Source organism: Loxodonta africana, chromosome 7, assembly GCF_030014295.1.
Source record: "Loxodonta africana isolate mLoxAfr1 chromosome 7, mLoxAfr1.hap2, whole genome shotgun sequence".
Classification (NCBI taxonomy): Eukaryota; Metazoa; Chordata; class Mammalia; order Proboscidea; family Elephantidae; genus Loxodonta; species Loxodonta africana.
The window spans coordinates 82715352-82730644 of record NC_087348.1 but is presented as its reverse complement, the minus strand read 5'-3'; the positions used below and the strand labels follow the sequence as shown (position 1 = coordinate 82730644).

Sequence of the window (15293 nt, the reverse complement as noted above, 5' to 3'; positions counted from 1 at the left end):
AGGTAAGATACTCAACTGGTGAGTTTACCAGTGAAAAAACACCTCCCCAGAATTCTCTGTTTTTCAGACAGTTGGGATCTTGATAAATATTTTAGTTTTTAATCTATAGGGTTGATATAAGTCAGAATCGACTCGATGGCACTGGGTTTTTTTTTTTTTTTTTAATCCCTCCTATGGAGTTTTTATGGAGTTGAGACATTTGATTATCTTCCCAGGGTTTTAAAGCACCTTCTCCAAATATGTTGCGGGGTTACTAGAGCCTCTGGTGGCAGGTTTGTGCATGGAGAATCAGAGAGCTGGTTCTTATGGCCCCAGCAGACCCTGTTATTACCTGTGGGAAGCCATTTACTCTCCACATCTATCTCAAAGGCTAAACATTTCCCAGTTGCTGTCAGCAGAAACATATGGATCTTCTTGGCATAGATCTTTTGGATTCTAATTATATTTTCTGCCTGGTTTATCTAAGAGCCAGCTTGAGAGTGGAAAATTTGAGTCAATTTGAGTCAAAAGCCAGGCAGTCTTCCTTAGGACACACAGATGTCCACAATCTGCAATCTGTACTTACTATTTTTGCTTATTGAATTCATCTTGCTTGTATTATTCTTGTTTGCCAGTATGCAGAGAACATAGTTATTAGACAGGGCTGCAGCTAAGCATACTCCATAGCTTTAGTTCTAGGGATATAACATCTGGTTTTCCCTCCAATCCTGACAGGATCCATCCTGCTTATTACAGGTTTTAGGGAAAATAAGCATATATAACAAGAACAAATTTCCCACCCATGAAGAAATGCTTCAGTTGTCACCACACTTTGTTATGATTAAGGTAATGTTTAATGTAAATCAGAGGCCTATACAATTCCTGCTGAAATCATTAACTGGTTCCTTGCAAAGTAAATTAGACAAGTCACTTAACCTTTTTACTATTAAACGTGCAATTAGACATAAACTTAATTAAGCATGTATAAAATCTGATGCTGAAGTTTACAAGATGCTTATGAAATATATCAAAGTAGACCTATGTAAATGGAGAGACACACTATGATCGTGGACTGAAAAACTCAACACAGTAAAGATGCCAATTTTCCCCAGTTTGATCTTTAGGTTTAACGCAAGCCCTATCAAAATCTTAGCAAAAGTTTTTTTAAAGACATAAACAAGCTTGTTCTAACAATTATGTGGAAAGAAAATGACCTAGAAAAGCAAAAACAATTTTGAAAAAGAATAAAGTGGGAAGGATCATTCTACTTGATCTTAAGGCTTACTATCCTGTTGGCATAGTGGTTAACAGCTACATCTGCTAATCAAAGGGTCAACAGTTCAAATCCTCCAGGTGCTTCTTGAAAACTCTAAGGGGCAGTTCTACTCTGTCTCATGGGGTTGCTAGGAGTTGGAATTGACTTGAGGGCAACAGGCTTGGTTTTTATACAACTATGGTAATCAAGACTTCACGGTATTGGTGAAGGGATAGATCAAAGGAACAGAATAGAGAACACTGAAATAAACTCACACATATACGTCCAACTTATTTTTGGCAAAGATGCAAAAGTAATTCGATGGAGGAAGGATAGATCTTTCAAAAAATAGTGATGTAATAACTGACCATTTGTTGTGGGGCGATCTCAATTGAAACCTATTTGTAATAATAACTCAGATATGTATCACAAATTTAAATGTAAAAACTAAAAATTTAGAAAATAAATAAGGAAAAATCTTTGGTGCCTCAGTCTAAGTGAAGAGCTCTTAGACCTGACACCAAAAGACCTTATTAAGTCAATGGAAAGAAAAGTTACAGACTGGCTGAAAAATATTTGTGAATTACTTATTGTCTTAGGCTGGGTTCTCTAGAGAAGAAAACCAGTAAAGCATACACATATATGTATATAGACAGAGATTTACATCAAGGGAACAGCTCATGTGATCATAGAGGCTGGAACATCCCAAGTCTAAGAATCAGGATAGAGGCTTCTCCTAATTCACTTAGCTGCTGGGGCTGGTGAATCCCAAGATCAGCAAGTCGGAGAGCAGGACTCTTGCTCAAAGGCTGTGAAGATCAAAGAATCCCATAATCTGCAGGTAAACTGTTAGCTCAAAATGAGCAAAATACATAAAAAGACATTTCATTTAAGAGAATACATAGATGGCAAATAAGCATATATGTATTATATATATACATATATATATATACACACACACACACACAAAGAGCTGGAGGTGGAAAACCAAAAGAGAAGAACACGATCGGCATTTCTCAAGCTGAAAGAACTGAAGAAAAAATTCAAGCCTAGAGCTGCAATAGTGAAGGATTCCATGAGGAAAATATTAAATGATGCAGGAAGCACCAAAAGAAGATAGAAGGAATACACACAGTCATTATACCAAAAAGAATTAGTCGATATTCAACCATTTCAAGAGGTGGCATATCATCAGGAACCGATGGTACTGAAGGAAGAAGTCCAAGCTGCTCTGAAGGCATTGGCGAAAAACAAGGCTCCAGGAATTGATGGAATATCAATTAAGATGTTTCAATGAACAGAGGCAGCGCTGGAGGTGCTCACCTGTCTATGCCAAGAAATATGGAAGACAGCTTCCTGGCCAACTGACTGGAAGAGATCCATATTTATGCCTATTCCCAAGAAAGGTGATCCAACCAAATGTGGAAATTATAGAATATCATTAATATCACACGCAACCAAAATTTTGCTAAAGATCATTCAAAAACGGCTACAGCAGTATATCAACAGGGAACTGCCAGAAATTCAGGCCAGTTTCAGAAGAGCACGTGGAACCAGGGACATCATTCCTGATGTCAGATGGATCCTGGCTGAAAGCAGAGAATACCAGAAGGATGTTTACCTGTGTTTTATTGACTATGTAAAGGCATTCCACTGTGTGGATCATAACAAACTATGGATAACACTGTGAAGAATGGGAATTCCAGAACACTTAATTGTGCTTATGAGGAACCTTTACATAGATCAAGAGGCAGTTGTTCAGACAGAACAAGGGGATACTGATTGGTTTAAAGTCAGGAAAGGTGTGTGTCAGGGTTGTATTCTTTCACCATACCTATTTAATCTGTATGCTGAACAAATAATACGAGAAGCTGGACTATATGAAGATGAACAGGGCATCAGGATTGGAGGAAGACTCATTAACAACCTGTGTTATGCAGATGACACAACCTTGCTTGCTGAAAGTGAAGAGGCCTTGAAGCACTTACTAATGAAGATCAAAGACCGCAGCCTCCAGTACTGATTACACATCAACATAAAGAAAACAAAAATCCTCACAACAGGACCAATGAGCAACATCATGATAAAGGGGGAAAAGATTGATGTTGTCAAGGATTTCATTTTACTTGGATCCACAAACAACAGCCGTGGAAGCAGCAGTCAAGAAATCAAAAGACACATTGCATCGGGCAAATCTGCTGCAAAGGACCTCTTCAAAGTGTTGAAGAGCAAATATGTCACCCTGAAGACTAAGGTGTGCCTGACCCAAGCCATGGTATTTTCAATCACATCATATGCATTTGAAAGCTGGACAATGAATAAGGAAGACCGAAGAAGAGTTTGACACCTTTGAATTGTGGTGTTGGCAAAGAATATTGAACATACCATGGACTGCCAAAAGAACAAACAAATCTGTCCTGGAAGAAGTGTGGCCAGAATGTTCCTTAGAGGCAAGGATGGCGAAACTGCATCTTACATACTTTGGACATGTTGTCAGGAGGGATCAGTCCCTGGAGAAGGACATCATGCTTGGCAGAGTACAGGGTCAGTGGAAAAGAGGAAGATCCTCAAGAAGGTGGATTGACACAGTGGCTGCAACAATAAGCTCAAGCATATCAATGATTGTAAGGATGGCGCAGGACCGGGCACTGTTTCATTCTGTTGTGGATAGGGTCGGTATGAGTCGGAACAGACTTGACAGCACCTAACAACAACAACAACTATATATATATATATATATATACACACACACACACATGCACACTATAGATGATCATATGTTTACCCAGGAATTGTATTCCTAGGATTAGGCCCAACAGAAGTCTTGGGATACAATCTAGGGATACAGTTCCTGGGTACACAAAAACAAACAAACATGTACCAGAATGATCGCTGTGACACTGTTTGTAATACCCCCAAAATATTACTGTTGACTGTTTAGAAAAGTAAATAAATTGTATATTCACACAATGGGATACTGCATAGGAATTAAAAAAAAAAAAAAACTCTTGCCAAGTGTAAAATCATGAATGTTTCACACAAATGTACAATGAATACAGGAAAAAAAAAAAAAAAACATTGCTATCGAGTCGATTTCAACTTATAGCAACCCTATATGACAGAGTAGAATTTCCCCACAGGGTTTCTGAGGAGTGACTGGTGAATTCTAACTGCTGCCTTTTTGGTTAACCACCGAGTTCTTAACCACTATGCAACCCAGACACAAAAGACTACATACGGTACTATTCCACTTACATAAAGGTCAAATCTAGGCCAAACTAATATATGGATCTATGTAGTGGATAGGTGCAAAAAAGGGCTTTTGAAATGCTGACATGTTCTATTCCTTTTTCTGGGTGGTAATTACATGGGTGGATTTACTTTGTAAGAAGTTAATGAACTATGCCTTTATGATTTGTGTACATTTCTTTAAGTAAATTATACTTCAATAAAATTTTTGCACATACACACACAAATGCTTATCTAAGTCTCACTTGTCTGGGTTTAGCTATAACATATTTTCTAATTACTTTTTTCTTCCTTATTGCACAAATAATTAAATGCATAGTTGCCTCTCATTTGCTTCACGAGATGAATACGTTCGTGTGTTCATTCTTACAGCTTTTATATACGCATATGTGACCAGCATATACTGGTACCTGTTGCTATTGAGTCAATTCTGACTCATAGTGACCCTATAGGGCAGAGTAGAACTGCCCCAAAGGGTTTCCAAGGAGTGCCTGGTGGATTTGAAATGCCAACTTTTTCGTGAGTAGCCATAGCTCTTAAACACTATGCCACCAGGTTTTCTGACTAGCGTATATGAGACAGTAAAAAAATAACAAATGAAAAACCTGTTTACTAAGTAGAATAGTGTTCATAAAAGAGTGGTTTTAATCTGGAAGTGAAAAGAAATCTCTATCAGTAAGAGACACATAATTATATTGCCTGTGTCATCATCCATCTCCGGCATCACAAATTTAGGAGTATGACATGGTTACTCTGGTTTAATTTTGGATTGAACTACGTGGCATAGATACTTGGATATCTATGTGACATGAAAGATGGAGTCTATTTCTCAAAGAATTCACTACCAATGGAAGGAAATAGTCCAAAGCACAAATTATTAAAATAAATGTGTCTGGTCATGACAGAAGTAACGATAGCTGACATTGACAGAGTGCTTTTTACAAGTTGTGTTCTGTTCTGTGTGTTTTATATTTAAACCTCACAACAATTTTATATGATGCCAATTATCACCACATGTATTTTAGAGATAAGGAACATGAGGTACAATGAGATTAAGTAGTTTGCTCAAAGTGACACAGCAAGAGCCACAGCCACAAATTAAACCAGGTATTCATGTTCCAACATTCATGCTCTTAACCACATGCATACTATGATGGAATTTCCTATAGAAAAAGTGAGCAAGACCCTCTGGTCTCCAGATCATTAGTACTATGATTCCTGTCCTCCATACTTCACTCAAGTTGATAAAGAAGGACCCCCATTCTTTCCTGGTCTTCTTATGTTGAGGAAGGGTGGAGGATGTAGAGAGGGATAAGTTAAAACCAGGGACTGGAAAGGGAAGCGCCTCTTTCCTGGGGTTGAGTTCCATGAGACAGGGCTCTGGGTCCACACTGGTTGCAACCAACGTCTGGACTAAAGGAAAGAGGGTTGTTATTGTTGTGCGCCATTGAGTCCATTCCAACTTATAGTGACCCTGAAGGACAGCATAGAGCTGTCCCATATGGCTTCTAAGACTGTAATTTTAAGGAAGCAGACTGCCACATCTTTCTTCCACAGAGCTGCTATTGAATTCAAACTGTCAACCTGATGGTTAGCAGCCTATGGCTTAACCACTGTACCACCAGGGCTCCTTGGAAAGAGGCTAGAGTGGGGGGAACTCTTTTGCTTCACCGAAAGTGATGCCTGCTCTGCTCCAATGTTTATGCATGCCTCATTTTAGAGACAGAGCTTGTGAGTTCTCACAGAGAGCTCAGAAAAGTGCTATCTCAACAATTTTTTTTCCATTCAGGTTCCTAACTGATCTACTTTTTCTTCCATAATGTGATAGATTTAAATAACTGATCATACTGTCAGGAACAGGACTCAAGTACAAGCTGCGACACAGACAGAGATCTTGGGGACTACTGTTCAAAATTTCAGATCCTCAAGGCTAAGGGAGCTAAGGAGGGAGGGTAAGAGAGAACAGAAGTGAGGGAGTTTTTTGAGTGACTTAAACCAGGAATGGGCCCTGTGGAGGAGCTTCTAAAGTAAATGTTCCTAGCAGCCAGGCTTCTGTGCAGTCTCTAAAGGGATAGTGTTATGTCCAAACCCTTGACAAGGTCAAGTGTTCAAAACTTATGACTATGGTACTGAAGAGTAGGAGAGGGCGTCTAATGAATCCTCTCTGAAATCTCACTGTAGGTGGCTCCAGTGCAGGGTAGAGTAGGGCAAGGAGTAGAGATCTTGTTTCTCAGACAAAGAAAAGCAATAATACCTGCCAAGGGAAGAGGGAGAACCATCACGAGTTCTAAAGACTCTCTGACATCTCTAAAAACTGAATTCTTTAGGAATTACCTCACTGATGTTTAAAATAATGCCAGGGATAGATTCTTAGAAGCATGAGACAAAGAAGACTTATGGGAGCAAACTGAAGATGGGTCTAGACTCAGGGATAACTTGTTTCCAGTTCTTGCTCTCATCATATCTGAACTTCCAGCTTCTCTGGCCCCCATTCTAACCTTGTGAAAGCTCCATGGCCTTACCCTGCTAGAAATCCAGATAAGTTCCCAGAATAGACTCTCTTCTAAAAGCTTGAGGAGTGATAAGCTTGTAATCATGAGAAGGTCCAAAGACTTTCAAGAGAAAGTCACCATCTAACAATGAGATAGATAGCCAGGCAAGTCAAAATTAAGCTACGATAGAACCTGGGCTATGCGTAACCCTAGATAATGATTTTCATAGCCATGTATGTGCAGAGGGAAGGAGCCCTGGTGGCACAGTGGTTGAGTGCTCAGCTGCTAACCAAAAGGTTGGTAATTTGAATCCACAAGCCATTTCAAGGAAAAAGATGTGGCAGATTGCTTCGCTAAAGATTACAGCCTTGGAAACCCTATGGGGCAGTTCTACCCTGTTCTATAGGGTTGCTATGAGTCAGAATATACCAGATGGCAATGGCTTTTTCTGTTACGTTTTTTTTTTTGAGTTAGGGGTATCAGTTACTGACCAGATGCATTTCCTCATTGAATCCTTAAAAATGAACAATGCAGCAGGTGTTTGTCTCCCTTTTCCAGTTGAGTAAAGTATAACCCATAAATTGTAAATATATTTCCAGTAGCTAATATGTAAAAATAGCTAGTATATAACTTGAAATAAATTTATTTACCTTATAAAATACTCTATATTGGGCCTGGGTATGTTAAATACAGGTAAATGATTTTGCAACATTTTCTAGGACATTTATAGGGGTGAATAATATATGACTGAGGTAGCTTGTTTCTTTAGTGTATAACTCTGATTGCTGGAAATGTCTTTCTCGTGTTGTGCTAAAAATCTACCTCCTTGTAACTTGCCGTAGTAGATATTAGATATTAATTCATTTAGCTAAAGATAATCAGAATGTGGAATATTACTCTTCCTTGAAATACTGCTTTTAAAAAAGCTGTTATCTACCCACCTAATTTTTATTTTATTTTTTAATAAGTCTCCCTTCTTTAATTCTTTCTCATTTTTATCTTTGGCTACAAGGACTTTGTCATTCACATTCTGTTTCCCTCTGTCCAATTCTCCTGTGTTTAGAGGTTCCTCTCTCAATTCAAATTTAACAATAGGCTAAAGAATGCATTTCTGCTCTTCAAAGACAGATTTAGCTGAAAACATCTAACCAGGATGAATACTACTTTCTTTAAAATGTCTTTGTTGCATTAATCTGCTCCCTCACGGCAACATTAAGAGGAAGTGACTTGGAAGATGAAATTTCTGGTGCACTTTCCCCTGCAAAGTTACTTCCTCTTAATTGACTTGACTGCCACAGGCAATGCAAGCTGATCATCCTTTCTAGGATACCAGAAGCTTCTGATAAATGTGCCGCATTTTCTTATACATCATTTCAGTATATAGAATTTATCTCTTTGCATGTCTTTCTCGTAACCAGATGATACATTTCTTGAAATTAGGAATTATATTTACCTCGTTTTTTCAGTGTCTATTATGGGACCTAGTACAGAGTAGGAAACCATGGTGGCGTAGTGCTTTAAGTGCTACAGCTAGCTGCTAACCAAAGGGTAGGCAGTTTGAATCCACCAGGCGCTCCTTGGAAACACTATAGGGCAGTTCTACTCTGTCCTATAGGGTCGCTATGAGTTGGAGCCGATTCAACAGCACTTGGTGGGAGGAGTACAGAGTAAGCACTTGATGAATTTTGATGAATGTTGAATATTAGTCTTTCGGTTATTTATTAGGTATCTGTTATAATGCGCTTATCATGGAGATACAGAGAAGTATATAGAGAATACATTCCTACAAATTCTAAGTAATTGATATGCCTAGGCACACAGAAACACTCATGAACATACAGACATACTTCTGCACACACACGTTATTCATAAGCTTCCTTCCCTTTTCTAACAGAAAGGGAGTCACCTACCCCAATATATCTATTGAGTTTGATGCTGTGAGTTACCCCTCCCCTCCCCCGCCAAGTCTTCAGCAGATATTCAGGGTCCCACTTACAGTGTAGGATGAACCAAAGGTTCTGTCTCAGCTTTGGTCTGACCAGCGCTGGAAGAAAATGCTCCTCGAACTTGCACCAGATACTTTGTTTCTATAGATAAGTCTGTTTAAACTTAGCATTGTGTTGTTTGGGAGAAATTATTTAATCTATTTAAGTAACCGACCCAGTCTTCAGTTTCCTAACCTGTATATTATGAATTATAGCGAGAATGAACTAGAAGCATTTCTGTGATAATCAATTAGAAACAAAGTGTGACGTTCTCTGGGCACTGGTTAGCAATAGTAAATGATGAACACAAAATTGATCATGCTCTATTTTATTACACCCTGAACTCATATGAGGACCAAGGCTCTATAATATCTAATCTTTTCAATCCATCTTAGAGAAATTACTCACTTTCTACTTGCTGGAGTTAGGGTAAAGAATTTTAATCTTAAATGTTGTGACTTTGTTTATCCTTATCACAATTTGTTTTGCTAGTTTTGTTCCCTGGTCTCCATATGTCAATAATACTTTTGTATCCAGCTGTACTACAGTGATAACATTTGGTAATAATGCCAAGAGGCTTTGGTGGGCTATCAGAGAAGTCAGGACTAGTGAATGCAGCAAGGGGAATCGGTACGAAACCAGAGACAGGGAGTGGTTGAGAACAGTGTCTCAAGAGAGAACATTCACAAGAAGGGCATGAATGAAGAGAGTGAGAGAATCACAAATATAAAATAGAGAAGCCGAGACAGAAGTGGTTTCTATCAGGTGTATAGGGAAGAGACCTAGAAAGATAGGAGGACCTGGCATTGCACATTTTGGGCTTGGAAGAGTACCGCCTGAAGGAACTGTCCAGCAAGCAGCCCTGGGAAAGGATGGTCAAATTGGAACACTGCAGACATGATTTCTGCTTTCAGGTCAGAACTGACTCAAGACATTCTGTACAGGAGAGTTGGAGGATTGGCAAACAATTTAGTAGGGGTTAGGGTTGGAGGGTTAAAAGACTTGTCTGAAAGCTGCGTTTGTTTGAAAGGGCAATGTATTTAAATAAATTACACAACAAATGTCCTCAGATATAACTGGATCAGTGGGTAGATGTTCATTTATTAAATGAAAAAGGTTTTCGAAGCAAAAAATATATGATAAAAGGAGTACATATGTATGAGTTTTATTTGCGTTTAAGATCTATAGATGTAGAGTTCATAAAATCGATAATTTCCACTGACAATTAATTTTTGACAACTGACTTAGGTTCAATAATGGAATCCTTTGCTACCACATGAGTCAATTTGGGCTTCTCAACTTGATTCCATCACTTGTTTGTATTTATATTTAAATACCTCTGTTTCTTTTACTGATGTATGTATGAGCTCTGTATCACACTAATTTTATTTTAAGCACATTGCCTTTAAATTTGCACCACACATTTACTTTATGTATGCATGAATATATGTATTATTTATTTATTTATTGTACTTCGTCTTCCTGTAGCTATTAAGGGTACAACATTGAAACACTATTCTAACAACTTCTTGGAAAATAAGGCAATACATTGTGCTTTCCATAGTTCCAACAACATATTACTTGCCTTAAAGTTTTTATCACCACCATTTTTTCTTTTTCTACACTCTTACTCAGTTCCATGTAGTACCAGTGGGGATGCAAGTTCTCCTATGTCTAGTTTACGTTCTGGGACAACATGTGTTTCAGACCAAATAAGGTAGCTGTAATGAAATACACTTGATATGTCTACTTTTTAAAAATAAATAAATGGTGTAAATCGAAAGACCATCACATTGACAGTGAATGAATCCACATGTCCAACTTCCCAAGAACTTTCACAAACCAGTTGCACGATGACTGAATCCTCCAAGAGCGAGGCAGTTATACCGTGTCCAGTAGGGTCACTATGAGTCAGATTCAATTTGAGGGCAACAGGTTTGGTTTGGTTGGTATCTCCAGCACCTGAAAAAGTACGCAACATGTAATTCAAGGGTATTCAATAATCCCTGAATTAAAAACAGAATATTTTTTAATTCTGCAGGCAGTCATATGGTCACAGACAAGATTATTTCCTGATTATAGCTTTAAGCCTTTAAATTGAATTTGCAGATTAAGTCAAAACAGGTGCATATGGTTCTTTTTTAGCTTTACTATTGTACAAGAAGGAGCTCTGGTGGCACAGCGGTTAAATGTTCAGACTGCTACCCAAAAGGTCGACAGTTCAAATCTACCAGCTATTCCTTGGAAATCCTATGGGAAAGTTCTACTCTGTCCTATATGGTCGCTATGAGTTGGAATCAACTCCATGGCAATGGGTTTGTTTTGATTTTTTTTTTTGTTGTTGTTGTGCAAGGAAAGGCTTGAAGTCTTTTCCATGATTTATAATCTGCATGTGTAGCAAGTAAAGATGATTGTGAAGAAGAATTTGTTGTGAGTAGGGATTGTTTCAATTGTTTCAAAGTAGAGGCTAATTTATGTAACAGTAAAGTACAAGTTGTCCATAAGTAAGTTGGACATTTGTAACCTAGGGACTGCCTTCATATCTGTCATAAGCACTTTTGAGGTCTTTCTAGATGCTGGAGATGCACAGCTATTCAAAGTTAACCAATTACTGTGAAAGATGTACAGAATAGTTGTTCTGATGATTTGAGAACCTGCTCAGAGAGGCTGGGGTGTAAAATGGCCAGAAACTGAATTTATATGCATAGGCCAAACAATTAGTCAATGATTCTGAAAATGAACACAAGTTATGTGCTAGGCATTGTGTCAAAAATTAAGTATTGAGAACAGATACATGGGAAGTTATGCTTGTTGTTGTTAGGTGCCATTGAGTCAGTTCTGACTCATAGCGACCCAGTGTACAACAGAACAAAACAATGCTTGGTTCTGAGCAATTCTCACAGTCGTTGCTATGCTTGAGCCAATTGTTGCATCCTCTGTGCCAGTCCATCACATTGAGGGTCTTCCTTATTTTCATTGACCCTCTACTTTACAAGCATGATGTTCTTCTTCAGGGGCTGGTCCCTTCCAAAGTATGTGAGACACAGTCCCACCATCCTTGCTTATAAGGAGCATTCTGGCTAGACTTCTTCCAAGACCGACTCGTTTATTCTTTTGGTAGTCTGTGGTATATTCAATATTCTTTGCCAACACCATAATTCAAATGCATCAGTTCTTCTTAGGTCTTCCTTATTCATTACCCAGCTTTCACATGCATATGAAGTGACCAAAAACACTACGGCTTGGGTCAGGTGCACCTTCATTTTCAAGGTGACATCTTTGTTTTTTTAGAAAACATTAAATAGGTCTTTTGCAGCAGATTTCCCCAATGCAATGCATCTGATTTCCGGACTGCTGCTTCCATGGGTGTTGATTGTGAATCCAAGTAAAATGGAACTCTTGACAATGTCAATCTTTTCTCCACTTATCATGATGTTGCTTATTGGTCCAGTTGTGAGGAGTTTTGCTTTCTTTACGTTTAAGTGTAATTCATACTGAAGTCTATGTTCTTTGATCTTCATCAATAAGTGAGAATAGATACATGGAAACCTATGTAGATAGACTAAATAGTAGAGCTGATTAGAAGTTTGAACTACCCAGAAAAAAAGGGGAGGGTGAGGAACAAAAGGTTAGAGAAGATTAAAAAAAAAAAAAAAAAAGTGAAAAAGGACCAAGGACTGAGTGTTTGAGACAAAGGAGGAAATATCAGGAAAAGTAGAAGAGAATCCAAGGGGAGGTGAGGGAATATGTGAAAGGTAAAGGCCTGAATGAGATCTCTCTGTGTCTGCATGGGGCCCTGAGTTTATGTGGCAGAATTTGAGATTTTGGAAATTCGCTTCTCTTTAATGAAAGCCGAAGTCCATCCTAAGATGGAGTCCCTGGTAGTGGATGCACGGCTACAGGGCATGGGGCAACAATCTTAAATTTTTAACCCCTCCCAGAATTCACAAATAATCTCATGTACCACAGAGACAGCTCTGAGTAAACCTAGTATGCTCAGTTTTTCAGTGAAAATTAAAAAAAAGAGGCAGCAAACCCAGTTCTGTTCCTAAACACTACAAAAGTCAATCATATCTTAATTCTTCCTAGTCCACAATGGATAAAAAGGACTCTGCCATTTGTTTAATGCATCACCTCAGACATGTAACTAATTTCTATCTTCGCGTCTTCAAATAGGTAATATGCCAAAAGTCATTTGTCTGGTTCTGCTAACAAGTAGCACTCTCAAATACAAATCATACAATCCATTTTTATAGCTTATTTTCTTGTCAATATTATGAGATGCTAGACAATTCTTTGACACATTACACACTGGTAACTAGAGTATCACTATGTTAGGTGACATGGATTTAGAGGTTTATTTATTTTGGAGAAATACTTAGGTAACTCTTGTGCCATTTTTATAGTACTAGCCAAAATCTCTAGAGCCTCGTCAGTTAAATTTCCCCTTCAGCCATATTATATATCAATCATTTCCTCAAATGTACTAAATCTATTTTATTTTATTTTTCCTTAGGACTTTTATGTCTACTCTTCTGATACAGCTTACAACCACTTTTCTTTCTATTGGTCTAAAAAAAGTCTCACATATTCTGGGAAAACTCAATACCACCAGTCAAGATAAAGAGTGCCATGAAAAAAATAATCTGTAAATTCCAGTGTAGTTGTAGCAATAGTCAAATATAGTGATTTATTCTTTTACTTTGTCTTTCTATCTGGGTAATAAGATCTACAAGGATGTCAGCCAGGTCTATTCTGTGTATACGGACTATTGTATCCCCAACATACTGCCCAATAGCTTTACATATAGTTAACTGTGAATAATAGTTCCTTGTGCAGTCTATTTTTCCATATCTATGAATCTCCAAGCAATGACTGAATTATCATCCTTGCTGTCCCTGGAAGTTGGGACAGGTGAACAATTTACGAACAGGTAGCACACTCAAGAAGGACTTCTAAAGAACTAGAGAATTCTGTTCCTTTACCTGGAGGAAATATTTCCCTCTTTATAAGGCCCACATGGGGCTCAACAGCACTGCTTCCCCCTTCCTCCTGACTGGCTTCCCAGCATGGAGAAGGCACATCGCTGGATTCCCACCGCATTGTTGGTAGTCTACATCTTCATACTTCTTGGCAATGGTACCCTTCTTTTTCTCATCAGGGATAACCATAACCTTCAGGAGCCTATGTACTATTTCTTAGCTATGCTGGCAGCTACAGACATTGGGGTGACTCTGAACACCATGCCCACAGTGCTGGGTGTCCTATGGTTAAATCACAGAGAGATTGGCTGTGGAGTCTGCTTCACTCAGGCCTACTTTATCCATACTATTTCCATTGTGGAGTCAGGTGTATTGCTTGCTATGGCCTATGACCATTTCATTGCCATCTGCAACCCCTTGAGATACTCCTGTATCCTTACCAACACCCAGGTAATGAAGATTGGGTTGGGAATATTGACAAGGGCTGGTCTGTCAATTAGGCCAACAACTATTAGACTGCACTGGTTTCCCTATTGTCAAACCCATGTAGTCTCCCAAGTTTTCTGTTTGCTCCAAGATATTATCAAGCTAGCCTGTGCTGACATCACCTTCAATTGTCTATACCCAGTTGTGGTTGTGTTTGCAATGGTCTTGGTGGACTTTCTCATCATCATTTTCTCCTATGTTTTGATTCTCAAGACTGTCATGGGCATTACTTCTGGAGAAGAGAGGGCCAAGGCCCTTAACACAACACTTGTGTCTCCCACATCTGTTGCATCCTGGTCTTCTACGTCACTGTAGTTGGTCTGACCTTTATTCATAGATTCGGAAAGCATGCTTCTCATGTTGTCCACATCACAATGAGCTACGTATACCTCCTTTTCCCACCCTTTTTAAACCCTGTTATCTATAGCATTAAAACTAAGCAGATTGTGAGTGGTATACTTTATTTACTATCTCTGTCTCATTCTGGAACACAATTTCAAAACACCACTCTCTGAGGAGTAATTCAGGAAACGTGAACAGGCTGACAGCTTTGTTGTTAGGAGCAACTAGAAAAAGGGATTTCAATGAAAACCAACCATGCTGCCATTTCGAACATCATTTTACACTGCCTATTTGTTGCTGAGTCATCTATAACACTATACATACATAATGATATATATATAAATGTGTGTACAAGTATTTATATACATAGTTATATATGTATATATGTATGAACACACACATATACATATATGTGTGTGTATATACATATAAAACATTATTTAAGCACACATCTCAAGCACCTGACATTTTTTGTTTTCTCTAGAAAATTCACCTTACTGGTGAACCTATCACACCCTCTGGT

General features: G+C 38.4%; 1 pseudogene; it reads left to right on the top strand.

Annotated features, from left to right (window-relative positions):
• Window positions 1–13979: 13979 nt before the first annotated feature.
• LOC100656732 (olfactory receptor 51B6-like) lies at window positions 13980–14943 on the top strand (annotated as a pseudogene).
• The last annotated feature ends 350 nt before the right edge of the window (window positions 14944–15293 follow it).